Source organism: Mesoplodon bidens (assembly GCF_964165515.1).
Source record: "Mesoplodon bidens genome assembly, chromosome: 3".
Taxonomy (NCBI): Eukaryota; Metazoa; Chordata; class Mammalia; order Artiodactyla; family Ziphiidae; genus Mesoplodon; species Mesoplodon bidens.
The window spans coordinates 118,055,912-118,075,562 of NC_138178.1; the positions used below are offsets into that span (position 1 = coordinate 118,055,912).

At 38.3% G+C, this 19,651-nt stretch overlaps 1 long non-coding RNA gene across 2 annotated transcripts in view; it reads left to right on the plus strand.

Annotated features, from left to right (window-relative positions):
• LOC308613944 overlaps positions 1-19,651 on the plus strand; it is a 119,397-nt gene that overhangs the window by 20,332 nt on the left and 79,414 nt on the right. For both annotated transcript variants that reach the window (XR_014015356.1, XR_014015357.1), the window contains exon 2: positions 17,824-17,954. This is a non-coding gene — a long non-coding RNA (uncharacterized lncRNA). The remainder of the gene's footprint in view (positions 1-17,823; positions 17,955-19,651) is intronic.

Genomic DNA, 19,651 nt, shown 5'->3' on the forward strand with positions numbered 1-19,651 from the left:
GCAGGTGGATTCTTAACCATTGTGCCACTAGGGAAGTCCCTATACACTGATATTTAATGGCACATGATAAAAATTCCTAAGAGTTTTATTCTAAAAAGTTCTTAGAAGAGCATTGTCCTAAATCTTTCTTAGCTTTGCTCTTTTCTTAAATTTCGGGTGATATTATATCTATATATATTCTTGTCAAATGCTGTTTTGGTTATGATTAATAATCATCAGTTTGGCATATTATCAGAGATAGGAGAGGAGAATTGGAGGAGGTTGTGAGATAGGGAGAAGTGGGAGAATAAAGGGAAGGGTGGGGGTGGGGTTCTGCTTATTCATCTTCTGCTCTGTCTCCCAAGGGGATGGAGAGATGGCATTGATAGAGCAGTGCTTCCTCCTTACCTCCATTCCCAGGCCTCCACAGTTGGACAGACTCAACTGCAATCATCACTTACTACGAATCACCCTGAGAAGGCTGGAGAGTGGGAAAGGATTTGAACAGGGTTGTTACTGACACGTGACAGCCCAGTGTTGGGGCCTGGACTGAGTTTTGTCTGACTATGCATCTGGAAAAGTATCTTAGAAATGTGTGGTGTTGGCCACTGCTGGTACACATATCATGTGTTATTACTTTGTGTTAGATTGGGGGAATAAGAATGGATTTGGTGGGGAGGCTATTGAAGAGAGGTAGAAATTCTCCATCCTCTTCTTGTTTCTGAAACAGTTAAATAATCATTTTTGCCCTGGGGTGTAAAAATAAAAGAGGCAGAATTCTTTTCAGCAAATAATATGTTATAATTCATTTCATGTTCCTATCACAAAATAGGAAGCAGTTTGACTAAACAAAATCTAGGACTGAAGTAGCTTATGACTGTGCTTTTTTTTTGTTTGCTTTTGTTTTGTTTTACTTTATGTTGAGAGAAAGCTACCACTTTTAAAACATTGAGAACCTGAATAGTGTTTTGGTTGAATTAACAAATTATTGCTCAAATGTTTAAAAGGGTATTTTATTACATTTATTAATGACTCAAACAGGGAGGAGATTTCACAAATGAACAGGGAAACAAACACAAAGACTGTTACATGGACCATTTATTTTCTAATAGTTGTATCTGAGAAATGAAATTTGACTGTTGTCTGTGGGTGGTGAGTGTTGCTAGAGCAACACATTCCTTAGGTGAAACTGGAAGGTGATCATGGTGATAAGGGTAAAAGTCAGGAAATAGAGTTGTCGAGATAGGTTTTGGAGCAATATGAGATCATGGATATTTTAATTCAAGGTATGGGAGGGAGAGCAGCTCTGGGGGAGTCAAAGATCTGAGGTGAGAGGTGCAATGCAGTGCACTGGTTTAGAATTTGAGCATTATGGGGTCTGGTTGTTTTGGTTCACACAATGACAGCTCTTGCATTAGATAGCTGGAGCAATACCAGCCAAAAGGAGAAAGAATTAAAGACTATTTTCTCACACATAATAATAACAGGAGCACATATCTACTTTGTCAGGTGCTCTTTTGAGTACCTTACACATATTATTTCTTACAATCATCACAAGAACCCTATGAGGTAGGTAATACATTGTCCCTATTTTACAGATGGGGCAACTGAGCCATAGGGAAGTTAAGTAACTTTCTTAAGGTCATGAAGCTGGTAAGTGGCAAAGAGGAACTAACTCAGACAATGCATCTCTGAGTCAGTGCTGCTCGAATTCCTGTTATGTAGCCACTAGGCTTAAAAGCAGCATGATATGAATGAGGGAAACACCAGTTTTTGTGAGGAGGTTCTACTTTCCATTTTCTCAGAACTTGAAGATCATCTTGAAGGAAGGAGGACCCTAGTAGCAAAATTCTTGAGTGAAACAAACAATAAGGTATTTCTTTTTCTTCTAGAAAGAAAAGAAAAAGAGTGTGGGGGACAGGGATTGTAGTCTTGAAGCTATTCCACTTCTTAAGATCTGTCAGTAGAACCCACTCTACCAGTGTTGGGCAGAAAGAAGGTCCATGGTCAGGAGTTACAATGCCCTGAGTTCATGGTCATCCTCCAGGTAACCAAAGGCAAGCCATTTTAACCCCTTTGTGCTTTAGTTTCTTATTTTTCAAAAATGAGAAATAATAGCTGGCAGCTTTTGCTACAGAGGTGTTGTGAAAATCCAGTGATGTGGTGCATGTGAAATGGTTCATAAACTCAACAGTAAAAAACAAACATAAAGGGAGTATTATTACAGTTAATGACTATCAGCATTATTTGCAGCTTTTCTTGGCCTTGATAATAGTGTGCATGTATTCACTTATCTAGGGAGGATGTGACACTGGAATCTGGTTTTGAAAGGCAAACAGCTCTGGCTGGAAGGTTATTCACACAGAGTATAGAGAAAGAAGTCTGTTTAAAATGGCTTTGTAGGATTTGTAGCTCTTATAATAAGAGCTATGATGTATTGACAGCTTACCACTTGCCAGACACTATTCTAAGCAATTTTTGCCTGCTTTAGCTCATTTATTCCTTACAATAGCCCTATGCACTAGGTACCATTTCTATTTTCCCAGCATTAGTAGATGAGGACACTGGGGAAGGTAGGTAAAAAATAAGCTTACTCGAGGTTGCAGACATAGGAAGTTACAAATCCAGGTCTCAAAACCCGGCACTGAACTCCAGAATCAATGCTTTTTCCTGCTATACTGTACTGCCTCTGTGTTATGTATTATTATTACATCCAAAATAAGGTATATGTATAATGCATCAGCATATGTCTGTGTAAATTATTTTTATTTATTTACTTATTTTCAGTAAAAGGAAAAGAAACTCTTTCTACCTGGGTGATACACATAGTTAACTACTGAGAAAATTGGCAAACATTAACTCTTGATAAAATGATCATTTAAAAAGTATCAATTATTTCACAGATGGACAGTTTTATGAAAATGACAATAAAAGAGGAGTTAACTTTTAGCTGAGGTGTCCAGGTTACGCTATCATCTATTCAACTGTATTAGGCAGCAGCTCTGGACGCCAAATGCTCCCCATATTAAAGGATGCATATGTCAGTGGGCCTGCCTTCTGGGAGCTTTCAGGTTAGATGTGGAAATAGGATGTGTACATGGCAGGAAAGGTAGCAAACATGAGGTTCAAATAAAATGCTAAAACCTTTCAAAGGAATATCAGTACTTCTGCTGGAGCTGTGGGTGGGGCATGATTATAACTTGGCTTACTCATCCTTTTTTGTCTATTAGTAACATTTGTCCCATTATAAATTCCTTTAACTCCATGGTTAGTATGTGTTACAGATTACTGACTAACTTTGTATGCATTCTGCCTATGTCTCACAAACTACTTGTTTACTCCTTACCCATATGTAGCATATGCCACGAGTTTTCCCTGCATGTCAGAAGCTACCAACTTACTCTCTATCCTTAACACTTCTGATACATTTCATCCATCTTGTTTTGAGGTTTTTATAGCAGAATTGAATATTCTCAAAAAAGATAGCCAACTTATATTAGAAGATCAGATGTGAAATGATCTGTCTTCAGTGCTTATGTAAGCTTCATCTGGAAGCAACAAAATGTAGTGACCAGAGAAAGGGAGCTAAGGATAAACCTAGGGGAATGCCTACAGATAGCAAAAAGGAGAAGGAAGATAATCTAGGCAAAAAAAAGTCAGAGGGGAAGGAAAGCCAAGATTCCATTAAAATGTATCATGGAAGTCAAAGGAAGAGCTTCAAATTGAGGAGATTGAGATTAGGCAATCAGACCAAAAGAGTCCCCCTGAAGATGCTAGTAAGAGAAGAGTCTTCCCCAAAAGATAAAATCTCTTCAGAGCTTTGACCTGGCTCTCAGAGAACAATGGCAATAAGCAAGCAGTGGTGTGAGTGAGGAGTACGGACTTGGGATGACCAGAGGCCCAGCACATGGAAGTTAAATGCACAGGTGTTGACATCCATTGAATCAGGCCCCAGCTTGTGGTCTGACCTTGGACAATTTGTTTAATCTCTCAAGACCCAATTTCCTCAACTGTAAAATAGGATAATAATAGTACACACAGGGTTATAAAATGAGATAATGCATAGAAGTAAGGACCTAATAAGTTATAGCTGTTATTTTTGATTACCAGTTTTAGTGAATATTAGTGAAAAACATTCTAAATATGGGAGAATTTGGTCAGAACAAAATGAGGGCTCCTCTGTGAGACATAGATCAGGGTTAGAGTGTAAGATGAGTATTTAGAAAAACATTCTAAATATGGGAGAATTTGGTCAGAACAAAATGAGGGCTCCTCTATGAGACATAGATCAGGGTTAGAGTGTAAGATGAGTATAGAGGGAAAGATCTGGGCTGAATGTGGGGAAAGGCAGTGGTAAGGGGTTGGCAGGCTATATCCAAAGCTGGATCTTCAGGCAGGCTTCTCCTAACTCTTTCCCATCTCTTACATGATTTCATGAGTCTATAGGCCTAGAACAAGATGACTAAACTAAATACCTTTATTCCTTTTTCAATAGCTGAACCTTTCGGACAGAGATTGCTTTATATGTGATCCAGATTCATGATAAATCTCTCCTTTAATAATTAAGGAAACAGTAAGAGGGAGCCACAATCATTTGGGCATGATTGTATTCTGAGAGGTCTAGAAATTAGTCTAGATGCATTTCTTTTCAGGTATTGTCAAATTTCTCATTAAGGAAAAATAATTTGGAGAAATAAATTAATTTGCAAAACCCTCTTGTTAATTATAATTTGAATAAAAATTTATTTCCAAAAATTATCCACAAGCTTATGCACAATTTATAGTTCAATCAAAGCAGTTCATTTGTAGATGTTTAAACAAAAAATCTTAAGGTCATAGACCCACTGATTCCTTTGCAGTCCTAGAATGAAATTTAATCTTGACTTAAAATTCATTTCCATTTTATCCCACCAGGTTTCTTATCCACCCATTACAATTCAGTCTTGCTGGTTTAGTCATATGAGTTGGATGGATGACAGCAGGATATCAAGGCAGATGCAGTGTGGTGTGAACTGAAGGGGGACAGGCATGTTGGAGATAATGCAAAAACACTTCAAGGGCACAACTACTGAAACACATTTGAATCAATGTGAGACATATGCATATTGTTACCAGACCCATTGAATAGATGAAGGAACCTACTGACATAGAAGAATGGCACTTCAACAGGAACATCTTATTTTCTGGGATAAAAGTGACAAAGATTCAAGTTATACCAACCAGAGAAAAAATTCTAAGTGCAATATATATAGATGAGGACTTGATTCTTTCTAGAAGCATCACAGATAATTTAAAGATGAGTAGGACCTATTTAACTATATGCCCTGCTGCTTATGAAGGAAAAATGGCATAAATAGATCCCCACTTTTACCAATAAATATGTAAATAATTTAATGATAGTCAAAAGGTGACACAGTAGCTATGGCATAAATACTCTTACTGTAAACATTTCCTTGATCCATCTTCAAGTATTTTTAGAATATTTATATTTGAAAGTATTTGGAAAAGTATAAACACAAGTTCTATCATGTACCCTGGACTATCTGATTAAATAAAGAAGATACAATTAAAACTTCTTTAATTTGTACTTTACCTTGCTTTTACAAAATGGGACATGATATAACATGCACTTTTAGAAAATGGAAGTAGATACTTGGTGTAAACAATAAACAATTTTCTTTAACCTGAGGACATACAATAATACTTTTGGACATAATTTCAGTAGTGTTATTTATATCCAAAAAGTAAATATGCAAATTACACAGAACTGTTGGGTGTGTTTCTCCTCTTACAGTGGCTCAGTTTTCCAAATCAAATTATTAATTGAAGCATCATAGCTATGATTTAACAAGGGAATATGGAGGGGCAATGGGAAAGATCATTGGACATTAAAATTGCATTGGAAAATCTGGATAATATATGTGGAATGCATCTTTTTCCTTTAAACCTATTTTCTATTTTTATCAAGTAATACATGCATATGACTTAGTGTCAAACAGTGAAGCAAGACTTGTTACTAAGATAGCACTCTTCTGACCACTGATCCCTATTTCCAACACCCCACTTTCCACATCTTTGTATTTTCATATTGACCTCCACATCTTTAAGTAATATGTTTATATTTAAACTTCTAGATATTCTGATTTGAGACTGAAGAAAAATGAAGTCTTAACTCTTCTTCAGCCACCACCAACTACATATGTGCATACATTCCTAACTCTCCTCTGACAATGCATTGCATTTTTTTAACATCTTTATTGGAGTATAACTGCTTTACAGTAGGGTGTTAGTTGCTGCTGTATAACAAAGTCAATGAGCTATATGTATACATATATCCACTCTCTCACTTCGTCCCAGCTTACCCTTCCCCCACCCCGTGTGCTCGAGTCCATTCTCTACGTCTGCATCTTTATTCCTGTCCTGCCACTATGTTCTTCAGAACCATTTGGGGTTTTTTTTTGGAATCCATATATATGTGATAGCGTAAAGTATTTGTTTTTCCTCTTTCTGACTTAACTTCATTCTGTATGAGAGTCTCTAGATACATCCACCTCACTAAAAATAACTCAATTTCAGTTCTTTTTATGGCTGAGTAATATTCCATTGTTTATATGTGCCACATCTTCTTTATCCATTCATCTGTCGATGGACACTTAGGTTGCTTCCATGTCCTGGCTATTGTAAATAGAGCTGCAATGAACATTTTGGTACATGACTCTCTTTGAATTATGGTTTTCCCAGGGTATATGCCAAGTAGTGGGATTGCTGGGTCATATGGTAGTTTTATTTTTAGTTCTTTATGGAACCTCCATGGTGTTCTCCATAGTGGCTGTATCAATTTACATTCCCACAGCAGTGCAAGAGGGTTCCCTCTTCTCCACACCCTCTTCAGCATTTATTGTTTCTAGATTTTTTGATGATGGCCATATATACGGGTCTTGTTTTGTATCCATTCTGCCAGTCTATGGCTTTTGGTTGGAGCATTCAGTCCATTTACATTTAAGGTAGTTATTGATATGTATGTTCCTATTACCATTTTCTTAATTGTTTTGGGTTTGTTATTGTAGGTCTTTTCCTTCTCTTGTGTTTGCTGCCTAGAAAAGTTCCTTTAGCATTTGTGGTAAAGCTGGTTTAGTGGTGCTGAATTCTCTTAGCTTTTGCTTGTCTGTAAAGGTTTTAATTACTCTGTTGAATCTGAATGAGATCCTTGCTGGGTAGAGTAATCTTGGTTGTAGTTTTTTCCATTTCATCACTTTAAATAATGTCCTGCCACTCCCTTCTGGCTTCCAGAGTTTCTCCTGAAAGATCAGCTGTTAACATTATGGGGATTCCCTTGTATGTACTTTGTTGCTTTCCCTTGCTGCTTTTAATATTTTTTTTTTGTATTTAATTTTTGATTGTTTGATTAATATGGGTCTTGGCGTGTTTCTCTATTGATTTATCCTGTATGGGACTCTCTGTGGTTCGTGTACTTGATTGACTATTTCCTTTCCCATGTTAGGGATGTTTTCAACTATTATCTCTTCAAATATTTTCTCAGTCCCTTTTTTTTCTCTTCTTCTTCTGGGATCCCTATAATTCAAATGTTGGTGCATTTAATGTTGTCCCAGAGGTCTCTGAGCATGTCCTCCATTCTTTTCATTCTTTGTTCTGCTCTGTGGTAGTTATTTCCACTATTTTATCTTCCTCGTCACTTATCCATTTTCTGCCTCAGTTATTCTGCTGTTGATTCCTTCTACAGAGTTTTTAATTTCATATTATGGTTTTTATCAATGTTTATTTGCTCTTTAGTTTTTCTAGGTCCTTGTTGAACATTTCTTATATTTTCTCCATTCTATTTCCAAGATTTTGGATCATCCTTACTATCATTACTCTGAATTCTTTTTCAGGTAGGCTGCCTATTTCCTCTTCATTTGTTTGGTGTGTTGGGTTTTTACCTTGCTCCTTCAACTGCTGTGTATTTCTCTGTCTTCTCATTTTGCTTAACTTACTGTGTTTGGGGTCTCTTTTTCGCAGGCCACATGTTCGTAGTTCCCGTTGTTTTTGGTGTCTGCCCCCAGTGGGTAAAGTTGGTTCAGTGGGTTGCGTAGGCTTCCTGGTGAAGGGGACTGTTGCCTGTGTTCTGGTGGATGAGGCTGGATCTTGTCTCTCTGGTGGGCAGGATCATGTCCGGTGGTGTGTTTTGGAGTGTCTGTGACCTTATTATGATTTTAGGCAGCCTCTCTGCTAATGGGTTTGTTTGTGTTCCTGTCTTGCTAGTTGTTTGGCATAGGGTGTCCAGCCCTGTAGCTTGCTGGTCGAGTGGAGCTGGGTCTTAGGGTTGAGATGGAGATCTCTGGGAGAGTTGTCTCCATCTGATATTACATGGGGCCAGGAGGTCTCTGGTGGACCAATGTCCTGAACTTGGCTCTTCCACCTCAGAGGCTCAGGCCTGACAGCTGGCCGGAGCACCAAGACCCTGTCAGAAGAAAAGGGAGAAAGAAAAAGAAAGAAAGAAAGAGAAGAATAAAATAAAATAAAGTTATTAAAATAAAAAATTAAAAAACATTATTATTAAAAATTAAAAAGGGGCTTCCCTGGTGGCGCAGTGGTTGAGAGCCCGCCTGCCGATGCAGGGGACGGGTTCATGCCCCGGTCCGGGAGGGTCCCACATGCTGCGGAGCAGCTGGGCCCGTGAGCCATGGCAGCTGGGCCTGTGAGTCCGGAGCCTGTGCTCCACAGCAGCAGAGGCCACAGCAGTGAGAGGCCCGCGTACCGCAAAAAAAAAAAAAAAAAAAAAAAAAAATTAAAAAGTAAATAGAAAAAAAGACAGAAAGAAGAGAGCAACCATATGAAAAAACAAATCCACCAATGATAACAAGTGCTAAAAACTATACTGAAAAAAAAAAAAAGGACAGACAGAACCTAGGAGAAATGGTAAAAGTAAAGCTATACAGACAAAATCACACAAAGGAACATACACACTCACAAAAAGAGAAAAGAAAAAATAAAAAAAAAGGAAGCAAGCAACCAAAGCAATAAACAAATCTACCAATCATAATTAGCTCTAAATAGTAAGCTACGATAAACATAAAACCAGAAACAAATTAGATGCAGAAAGGAAACCCCAAGTCTACAGTTGCTCCTAAAGTCCACCACCTCAATTTTGGGATGATTTGTTGTCTATTCAGGTACTCCACAGATGCAGGGTACATCAAGTTGATTGCAGACATTTAACCTGCTGCTCCCGAGGCTGCAAGGAGAAATTTCCCTCTCTCTTCTTTGTTCACACAGCTGTTGCGTTTCAGCTTTGGATCTGGCCCCGCCTCTGCATGTAGGTCACCTGAGGGCATCTCTTTCCTGCCCAGACAGGACAGGGTTTAAATAGAAGCTGATTCGGGGGCTCTGGCTCACTCAGGTGGCGGGTGGGGTAGGGAAGGGTACGGAATGCGGGGCGAGCCTGAGGTGGCAGAAGCCAGAATGACGTTGCAACAGCCTGAGGCACGCTGTGTGTTCTCCCGGGGAAGTTGTCCGTGGATCACGGTACCCTGGCAGTGGCGGGCTGCACAGGCTCCTGGGAGGGGAGGTGCGGAGAGTGACCTGTGCTTGCACACAGGCTTCTTGGTGGCTGCAGCAGCAGCCTTAGCGTCTCATGCCCGCCTCTGGTGTCCGCGCTGATAGCTGCAGCTCTCGCCCATCTCTGGAGCTCATTTAGGCAGTGCTCTGAATCCCCGCTCCTCGTGCACCCTGAAACAATGGTCTCCTGCCTCTTAGGCAGGTCCAGACTTTTTCCCGGACTCCCTCCCGGCTAGCTGTGGCGCACTAACCCCTTCAGGCTGTGTTCACACAGCCAGCCCCAGTCCTCTCCCTGAGATCCGACCTCCGAAGCCCGAGTCTTAGCTCCCAGCCCCCACCCACACAGGCTGGTGAGTGCTGGTCAGCACCCCTCCTCTGTGCTGGAATCTCTCCGCTTTGCCCTCTGCACCCCTGTTGCTGTGCTCTCCTCCGTGGCTCAGAAGCTTCCACCCCCTCCACCACCTGTCTCCACCAGTGAAGGGGCTTCCTATTTGGAAACTTTTCCTCCTTCACAGCTCCCTCCCATTGGTGCAGGTCCCATCCCTATTCTTTGTCTCTGTTTTTTCATTTTTCTTTTGCCCTACCCAGGTATGTGGGGATTTTCTTGCCTTTTGGGAAGTCTGAGGTCTTCTGCCAGCATTCAGTAGGTGTTCTGTAGGAGTTGTTCCACATGTAGATATATTTTTTTAAATTTTTAAGATATTTTTTATTAGTTTCTGCTTTATAACAAAGTGAATCAGTCATACATATACATCTGTTCCCACATCCCTTCCCTCTTGCGTCTCCCTCCCTCACACCCTCCGTATCCCACCCCTCTAGGTGGTCACAAAGCACCGAGCTGATCTCCCTGTGCTATGCGGCTGCTTCCCACTAGCTATCTACCTTACGTTTGGTAGTGTATATATGTCCATGCCTCTCTTTCGCTTTGTCACAGCTTACCCTTCCCCCTCCCCATATCCTCAAGTCCATTCTCAAGTAGGTCTGTGTCTTTATTCCTGTTTTACCAAAGAAGATGTGGCACATATATACAATGGAATATTACTCAGCCATAAAAAGAAACGAAACTGAGCTATTTGTAATGAGGTGGATAGACCTAGAGTCTGTCATACAGAGTGAAGTAAGTCAGAAAGAGAAAGACAAATACCGTATGCTAAAACATATATATGGAATTTAAGGGAAAAAAATGTCACATGTAGATGTATTTTTGATGCACTTGTGGGGAGGAAGGTGATCTCCATGTCTTACTCCTCTGCCATCTTGAAGGTCTCCCCTGGTTCTATTTTTTAAATACATTTTTCTTTTAGAATAGATTTAGATTCACAAAAAAGTTGCAAGGATAGTACAGAGAGTTCAAGTATACCCTGAACCACCCGTTTCTCATATTATTAACTCTGCTCTTTGTTCATTAAGTACTTTGGTGTCCTAGCCTTTCCTTCCTGAAGAGGTCTCTTAGAGGCTAAATGTTCCCCAACATAGTTTGATGCATCTCTGAGTCTGCTAGAGCTCTGCAGTCTTGGGAACTGCTTTCACCATTGTCTCTCTCTTATGCTACCTCCTGGAACCTGTGTCTGCCTCTCTGTCTATATGTGTCTTTCTCTCTGTCTCTTTCTCTCTCTCTCTCTCTTTTGTTTATTCCCTTATTTTCATGGAGCACATCCTCCAGGGAGAATCTGCATGTCTGACAATGACTTTGGTTTACTCTTGCATTTAGTTGATATCTGTTGGGTCTGGAGTTTTAGGAAGAAAATAATGTTCCCTTAGTATTATGAGGCATTACTCAATTGTTCTCCACATTCCAGTTGTCTTTGTGATATCCAAGACATTCTTCTTCTTAATCCTTCTTAGGAAACCTGTTTTTTCTTGTTGGTTACTTTTAGAATCTTCTTTGTCCCCAACTTTGGCTTCTAAAACCTACCTCTGCTCTATTCTCTGAATATTATAGGCATCTGGTCTGCTCTTTTGGATTTACGAGGAATGAACTAAACAGTGTATTGAAAGCTGTGTGCATAAGTATGTGACTTGCTATCTGAGGGCCTTTCTATAGTAGAACCTCCAGTGTCAGTCAGGATAGTTAGACTAGTTAAGAGTCCTCACAGAAGGTGCTTCTAATCTCCTACCTGGAGGGCAAAAGTCTGGCTGCTCATCCCCTATTTTAATGTATATAGTCTTTCAAGTCTGGAGAGTTTATATTTTAACTTTGCAGAGATTAAAACTCCTGGAATGAGAAGGAACTGTCATCCAGCTTCACAGGGAAGGGGAGAGGACTTGAGACTGTCTTTTTAAAAAAGACTAAGAGTTATAATTTAATTTTCAGCCCCAACCTTCCCCCAGAGGTTAGTGGTATCATTAATTTGAATCTTTTGAGAATTCTTCTGCATAAAATTAAGTTGTTCCTCAAATACCCACTGCCAATTTAAGATTTAACTTTCTAGTCCATCTGCTTTCCAGTTTCCCATAATTTGCCACCATTGTGTTCTCTCCAATTATCTTTGTCCTTGTTATGCTATTTTAAAAATCCTTTTATTGTTGTGTTACTTGGATTTGAGGAAGGAATGAAAGCTAATTGCATATGATCAACCCACCATTTTAACAGGTGTAACCCTGTCATTGACCCAGTTAGAGCAGATGCTTTACAAAGGAAAAATAAATTCACATATCCATATCCATATTTCCTCTCATTTCATGGGAAACCAGGGCAGAAATTAGAATAGATGCAGAATGTGTAATGATTTTAGATTTGCCTATGATCTCTGACTAGACTATTCTAAATTCATAAAACTTTCCTATTTAAATTTCAGTTTATTTGAGTGTTATGAGTCATTAAAGCACAGAGTACGTGAGAGAGGAAAGCAGTTGGATCATGCTCCAAAACAACGCTCAATGTTTACTGGAAAGTTTTTTTTTTTTTTTAAGGAGAGAAGATTAAGTCTCCAGGAAGCTTATCTTGGTACTTTCAGATCAAAGCTATTCAAACGACTGAATAAACATACTGGCTAGTGATGACGACAAAGATTCTAATATGATATTAAGAAAATTACAAATCTTGGAAGAAAGTAACTTTGGAAAGAGTTAAGAGTATCCTTAAGAAATAAACTTTTTCACTCTATGGTTAGGACTACAGTAACTCGTCAATCTAAGCACGTGCTGGTGTGAACTCTTATTAGACAATAGTTTCTTGAATAATCATTCTGGAATATTGTCTGTAACTATCACATCACTTTTAAAGTACATTGTATTCAAAATCACTAGAGTCTGCATTTATTTATGATACAGGTCCAAATTTACATGAGTACTAAACAGTATCTCGACTGTTTCTTTAGAGTCTTTATAACAAAAAAATGTGTAACAATGGGATGAACAAAATTAGCTTTCATCTTTTGAACTGGAGATTTTTTCTGTGCAGGATTTTTTATGCTTTTATCTCCTTGAAAAAATGGCAGCATGGCCCATCTTAAAATAATTATGCTCAGCTCTAAATACCTGTCTCTGGGAAAATTAGACCTATAGATAGGATGTGTAATAGAAGCAGCCTTTTATAAGGCTCTAATTTCTGTTTCAAGGAACTTTTCCTTGCCTCAGATGAGAACCCTTTTAAGTGCATCCTGCATGAGAGATTACACTCTTTGTTATAGGAATCTAAGACCATAAAACTCCTAAATGAGACTGTACCTCTCCTCACAATTTCTGAAGTACATACCTACACTTTAACATTCTTCTACAGATGAGAAGCAAAATATTAAAAAGAAGAGAGACATTATTAAAAAATGGAAAAGCTGCTTAAGCATTTTATAAGGTTAATGTTTATGACAAACATTAGGTGAAAATTTCCTTCCTAGAAATCACAAGCCAGAGAACTGGTTTGGGTGCAAGAAATCAGGAACCACTATGCCCTGAAAGAGGACACTGATAGTAGAAAAGTAGTCCATTGATTTCGTTCTACTCTGTGACTTCTGCTGCAACAGCCACTGAGATATATTGATAAATCAGGTTTTTATTGTCTATTTTTTAGTCTTAACATTGCCACAGAGATAGGATATGGAAGTAGGGAACCCCAAATATGAAGCAGATGGCTGCCAAATTTGGGAGTATCTTTTACTAAAGGAAATCCTTTGAGGAAAATGTGGAAGATTCCAGCCCTACCCATTGGGTCACCCTAGTCTCTTAAAGGAAGGAGTGTCAAGATCATGTGGGATGGGACATAGATTGTGGCTACCTCTGGGAAAGACAATCTGCTACCAGACTGGTTAAATAAATTATGGCATATCCAATGGTTGGAATATGAGAAACTAGAAAAAATGCTTGAAGACCATTTAATAATAAACACTGTTCATGCTACAATTATATAGTAACACAGATACAAATATAACAGAATTGATAATGTAGAAATAAATATATTAAGAGAGAATATGATGTAGTGCTATTCCTCAGTAGATATGAGCACATAAAGTACTTTTTCTGAAAAAGGAAAGATGCCAAAATTAGCATGAGAATTATAAAAGTTGAAGAATAGTAATTATTAAAGGTTTTGAAATAATATTCAAAGATGTGGCCAACTCTTAAAAAGAAAAAAAGAAAGAAAAAAGAAAGAAAGGTAGGAAGGAAAGAAGAAAGATACGTTTAACCAAGAAAGTTTTGCAGGTGATTTCCATCAAACATTCAAGGGACAGATGATCCTTATATTTTTTAAGTTGTTTCAGATAATTAAAAAAAGAGAAAGACGCTCAAGCATTTTATGAGACTAGTATAACCTTGACTTCCAAATTAGATAAGGAGAGTATAAAAATTTTTTAAATCCATAAGTCTATCTATTTCACTTATTAACACATATGAGAATGCTAAATAAATTATTGCTAACTGAATTTGATAGGATATTAAAAATAACACAGTATAATTAAGAGGAGTTATCTCGGGAATGCAAACTATAGCTAGTGGGTTTATAAAAATAAACACTAATGAATAACTAAGGAACCATTTTTTTAAACCCATTATTTATTTATTTATTTACATCTTTATTGGAGTATAATTGCTTTACACTGGTGTTTTAGTTTCTGCTTTATAACAAAGTGAATCAGCTATATGTGTATATATATATCCCCATATCTCCTCCCTCTTGTGTCTCCCTCCCACCCTCCCTATCCATGGTCACAAAGCACCGAACTGATCTTCCCGTGCTATGTGGCTGCTTCCCACTAGCTAGCTATTTTACAATTGGTAGTGTATATATGTCCATGCCACTCTCTCACTTCGTCTCAGCTTACTCTTCCCCCTCCCCATGTCCTCAGGTCCATTCTCTATGTCTGTGTCTTTATTACTGTCCTGGCCCTAGGTTCTTCAGAACCATTTTTTTTTTTTAGATTCCATATACATGTGTTAGCATACAGTATTTGTTTTTCTCTTTCTGACTTACTTCACTCTGTATGACAGACTCTAGGTCCATCCACCTCACTACAAATAACACAATTTCATTTCCTTTTATGGCTGAGTAATATTCGATTGTCTATATGTGCCACATCTTCTTTATCCATTCATCTGTCGATGGACATTTACGTTGCTTCCATGTCCTGGCTATTGTAAATAGAGCCGCAATGAACATTGTGGTACATGACTCTTTTTGAATTATGGTTTTCTCAGGGTATATGCCCAGTAGTGAGATTGCTGGGTCATATGGTAGTTCTATTTGTAGTTTTTTAAGGAACCTCCATACTGTTCTCTATAGTGGCCGTATCAATTTACATTCCCAACAACAGTGCAAGAGGGTTCCTTTTCTCCACACCCTCTCCAGCATTTATTGTTTGTAGATTTTTTGATGATGGCCATTCTGACTGGTGTGAGGAGATACCTCATTGTAGTTTTGATTTGCATTTCTCTAATGATTAGTGATGTTGAGCATCTTTTCATGTGTTTGTTGGCAATCTGTATATGTTCTTTGGAGAAATGTCTGTTTAGGTCTTCTGCCCATTTTTGGATTGGGTTGTTTGTTTTTGGATATTGAGCTGCATGAGCTACTTGTAAATTTTGGAGATTAATCCTTTGTCAGTTGCTTCGTTTGCAAATATTTTCTCCCATTCTGAGGGTTGTCTTTTCATCTTGTTTATGGCTTCCTTTGCTGTTCAAAAGCTTTTTAGTTTCATTAGGTCCCATTTGTTTATTTTTGTTTTTATTTCCATTTCTCTAGGAGGTGGGTCCAAAAGGATCTTGCTGTGATTTATGTCATAGAGTGTTCTGCCTATGTTTTCCTCTAAGAGTTTGATAGTTTCTGGCCTTACATTTAGGTCTTTAATCCATTTTGAGTTTATTTTTGTGTATGGTGTTAGGGAGTGTTCTAATTTCATTCTTTTACATGTAGCTGTCCAGTATTCCCAGCACCACTTACTGAAGAGGCTGTCTTTTCTCCATTGTATATTCTTGCCTCCTTTATCAAAGATAAGGTGACTATAAGTGTGTGGGTGTATCTCTGGGCTTTTAATCCTGTTCCACTGATCTATATTTCTGTTTTTGTGCCTGTACTATACTGTCTTGATTACTGTAGCTTTGGAGTATAGTCTGAAGTCTGAGGAACCATTTTTAAATGAAGAGCAAAGAAGAATGTAGAATTTATTACATAGTTATAAAAATAAAAATAATGTGGTATCTGCCTCAATAAGCAAATAAGCAAATAAAACAGAAATAAAAGAAGGGCTCTGCATAAGTAATTGACTCTACTCTGTCATGATTTAAAAAGAAAGTGGAAGGCTGAGTAGTCCAGATTGGGTGAACACTGGTTCAGAAGCATGGGTGAAAGACTGTGGCAATTCAGGGAACTGACAGTAATTTAGTATTGCTGGAGCATGGGATGCACATCTGGATAAGTGGTGGAGATGAGGCTGAAGAAGTCTATAGAACTCAGATCAAGAATAGCTTGTATTTCATACTAAGAAGTTGAAAAATACAGGAGGTCATTGAAAGCTTTGAATAAAGAAATGGCAGGCTGTGTTTGACATTGTCAGCAATATTGAGAATGGATTGGAAAGGCTGGAAAAAGGAAGAGAGTTAGGAGGTTTTGCAGGTGTTTGATTTAATGTGGTAGCCAGGGGAACAGAAGAAGTCAAAAGGATGACTCTGAGATTCTAAGTGACAGTACATGTTGATTCCATTAACCAAGATAGAAAATACAAGAGTAAGACAAGGATGCCCCAGAACCTGAGAGTCAATGTGTAAAATAACACTTCATGAATAAGATTAGTTAGATATATGCTAGATGTAACATTTTCTCAACCAGAGTTGTGAAGTACAGACAAGGTCAAGCTATGTTAGCATATATATAATTGCTCTGGGATAGTCTAATAACTCCCTGTGCCAGTCTGAAACAGGATAACTTTAGAAGATAATTTGTCACAGTAGAGGTGGTGATGTGTGTTCAGCACTTTCCATTGATATGAAAGACAGAATATGGAGATGGCAACTAACATACTATTAGAGAAGTAGCCCCTCAAAGGTGCATAGATGTGGTCTCTCTTGGCCTGGATATAATATCTCCAGTGAGGTCAGAGCTCTAGTTCTGCTTATCATGTGGCCTCTTTTATTGATATCTGGAGAAAGAGAGAAAAAGAGAGAGAGAGAAAGAAGGCAGGGGGGTGGTTTGCAGATACACTGATCCATATGAAAATTTTTATTTGTATTATAAATTAGAAAATTGGGAATTTAATGTGTCTTGTAAACTTATTGGAATCATTCAGTTCCCCTATCTATAGCTGACATTAGAGCATTAGATAAGATCAGGTTCATGAACCTGAAAGGCTGAGGCCTGGACCTGAACTATGATAAATTCACCCCATTCCACCCTGGGAAACATCTAGGCAGCCAACCAACTGGGTTTCCTTTGACCAGCTGAGATGTATATGAGACATCTAAATGAAACTGTTTAAAAGTTACCTGAAATTAGAATGAATTTGGGCTAGAGAAAGTGGACTTGGCATACTGGACCTTGTAGATGTTAGATGCTGCTTTAGGAAGTGAGATGCCCCAGGAAGAACATGTAAAGTGAGAAGAAAAGCAGGTTAGGAGTTGAACTTGCCCAAGACTAACATGAAGGGATGAGGAGAGACAAATTTACCTTTTTATGAGTATTTATCAAGAAGTCAACTATCCAGGCAAAGATTTTAAGTTTAAGTGTTTAAGATTTAAGTGAGAATGCTGGTAGCAACAAGAAAGGAAAATATAAAATGACTGTGACAGAGATTGTGAAAATACAGCAAACTAGGGAAGAGTAACCCTCAGCTGTCATCTAATAGTACTTATTTAAATTCACAGAACTCTCCTTTCCCTGAGAGCTTCCTGCCCTGAAGGCACTGACCTTTCCACCTACATCCATCACCTGAGCTAGATCCCAGTGCAGCTGCTAAATTTGGGGAAGCCCCTGCCGTGAAGTGTTACCACAGCAGGTAACCTAAAAGGCTAACAAGAATTGTTCTACTTGACTGATTACTCTCCACTGTTATCTGGAGAAGGATAGACATTTTTCTTTGGGGAGAAACAACCACACTTTTTTTGTTTTTTTTAAAATCCAGTTACAGCAAGTAAATGCCTCCACCAATTCAAACAAAATCTGTATAACAAACATTGGTGGCATTGACTAGTGTTCTCAAAGTATGATTCCCTGGGAGCAGCAGCATCAGTGCCTTGGGAACTATTAGAAATGTAAATTCTTGGCCTCCTCTCAAACTTAGTGATGAGAAGGGCCCAGCAATGTGTTTTACCAAGCCCTTTACCAAATTTACCAAGAATTTTTCAGATGATAAAATAATTCTTGATTCCTTCACTTGCTCAACAAGCATTACTGGGTAGGCAGCTATAATTTGGGCAAGGTTCTTTGAATGAATTAATGAATAAGTGAATGAATCAGAACCTATTTCTCCCAGACCCTAGCAAGAGAAAAAAAACAAAAACAAAAACAGAACACTGTTCTTATTTTCCAGAATTTGGTACAGCAATTTGACATGTGCCTTCTCTGTTAAGTATACAAATCACACCACATTCCTTTTTTCTGTTGTGCAACAATTCTGCACTTGGAGGATAAAATAGCCCTGGACTTTTTATTTTGCCTAATGGCAACTCAATCTCTAGATAATTTCAGAAGCACCAGTTTCAAAATGTCTAAGACATATTGAAGCATAATCTCATGTTTCAGTAATGTTCAGACACTTGTAACTTGTCTTAGTCCAATATTTTTTAGAATAAAACAAAACTAGATGTTTATATTTTTCAATAATTTTAGTATTTTGACCCTGAAATCATGTTGACAATAATTCCTAAGGCCAGGAAAGAAAATTTTATTTGAAAATAACTATGTTAAATTGATATATAACCCTTCTTGACCAGAAGGTATAGAACTTAGAAAAGGATTGGAGATAGTATATGTTCCTGAACCATGTTAGATTGATTAGCTTCTCAGGGTTGGTTCCTTTCTCCATTCTGCCATCCCCCATCCTTCTAAGCCTTTAAATTCTGTGTTTTATCTGTTACCCCATAACCCTTGGAAGAGGAAGCATTTTTTTCCTTAAGAATGTACCCTTTTCATTGAGTGGCTGTGGGTAAGGGTTCTTAATATTCCTTGCCGCTGCCCCCTTTCATCCCATGGAGTCTGCAAGACGTTAGGAAGCCTGATGTCACTGTGTGAACAAGCTAAATATTGTGGTCATCCACAGCAAGAACTTACGGTCTTTAACCAATATCAAAGCACTGCATATTGAATCCCTGCTTTGTGTGTAAGTGAAGGAGGTTGCCGAGGAGTTGAGAGGGAGAATGGGGGATGGGGAGGAGTTGAGGACCAGGGAGGGAAAGCCAGCAGTGGCCTGCTGACCTAGGCTTAGTAGCATGACAGCTTGACTCATTAAAATACAAGAAAGGTAAGTTTTGAAACCCATGGCAAAACAAACAAATAGTGCTGTTGTGTAATCCAAAGTGCAGTGCTGTAGAAAAATTACAATGCTCAAAACTTCTATCAATCTTGTTGATAAAATGCAAAAGTCACTCAGTGATCTGAAGAGCACTAGTGAGTTGTCAGATACCAAATCTTGAAGAATAATTAGGCATTGTAAAACACTTGATAAAAAAAGAATTCTCAAATTGTTCTGTTATT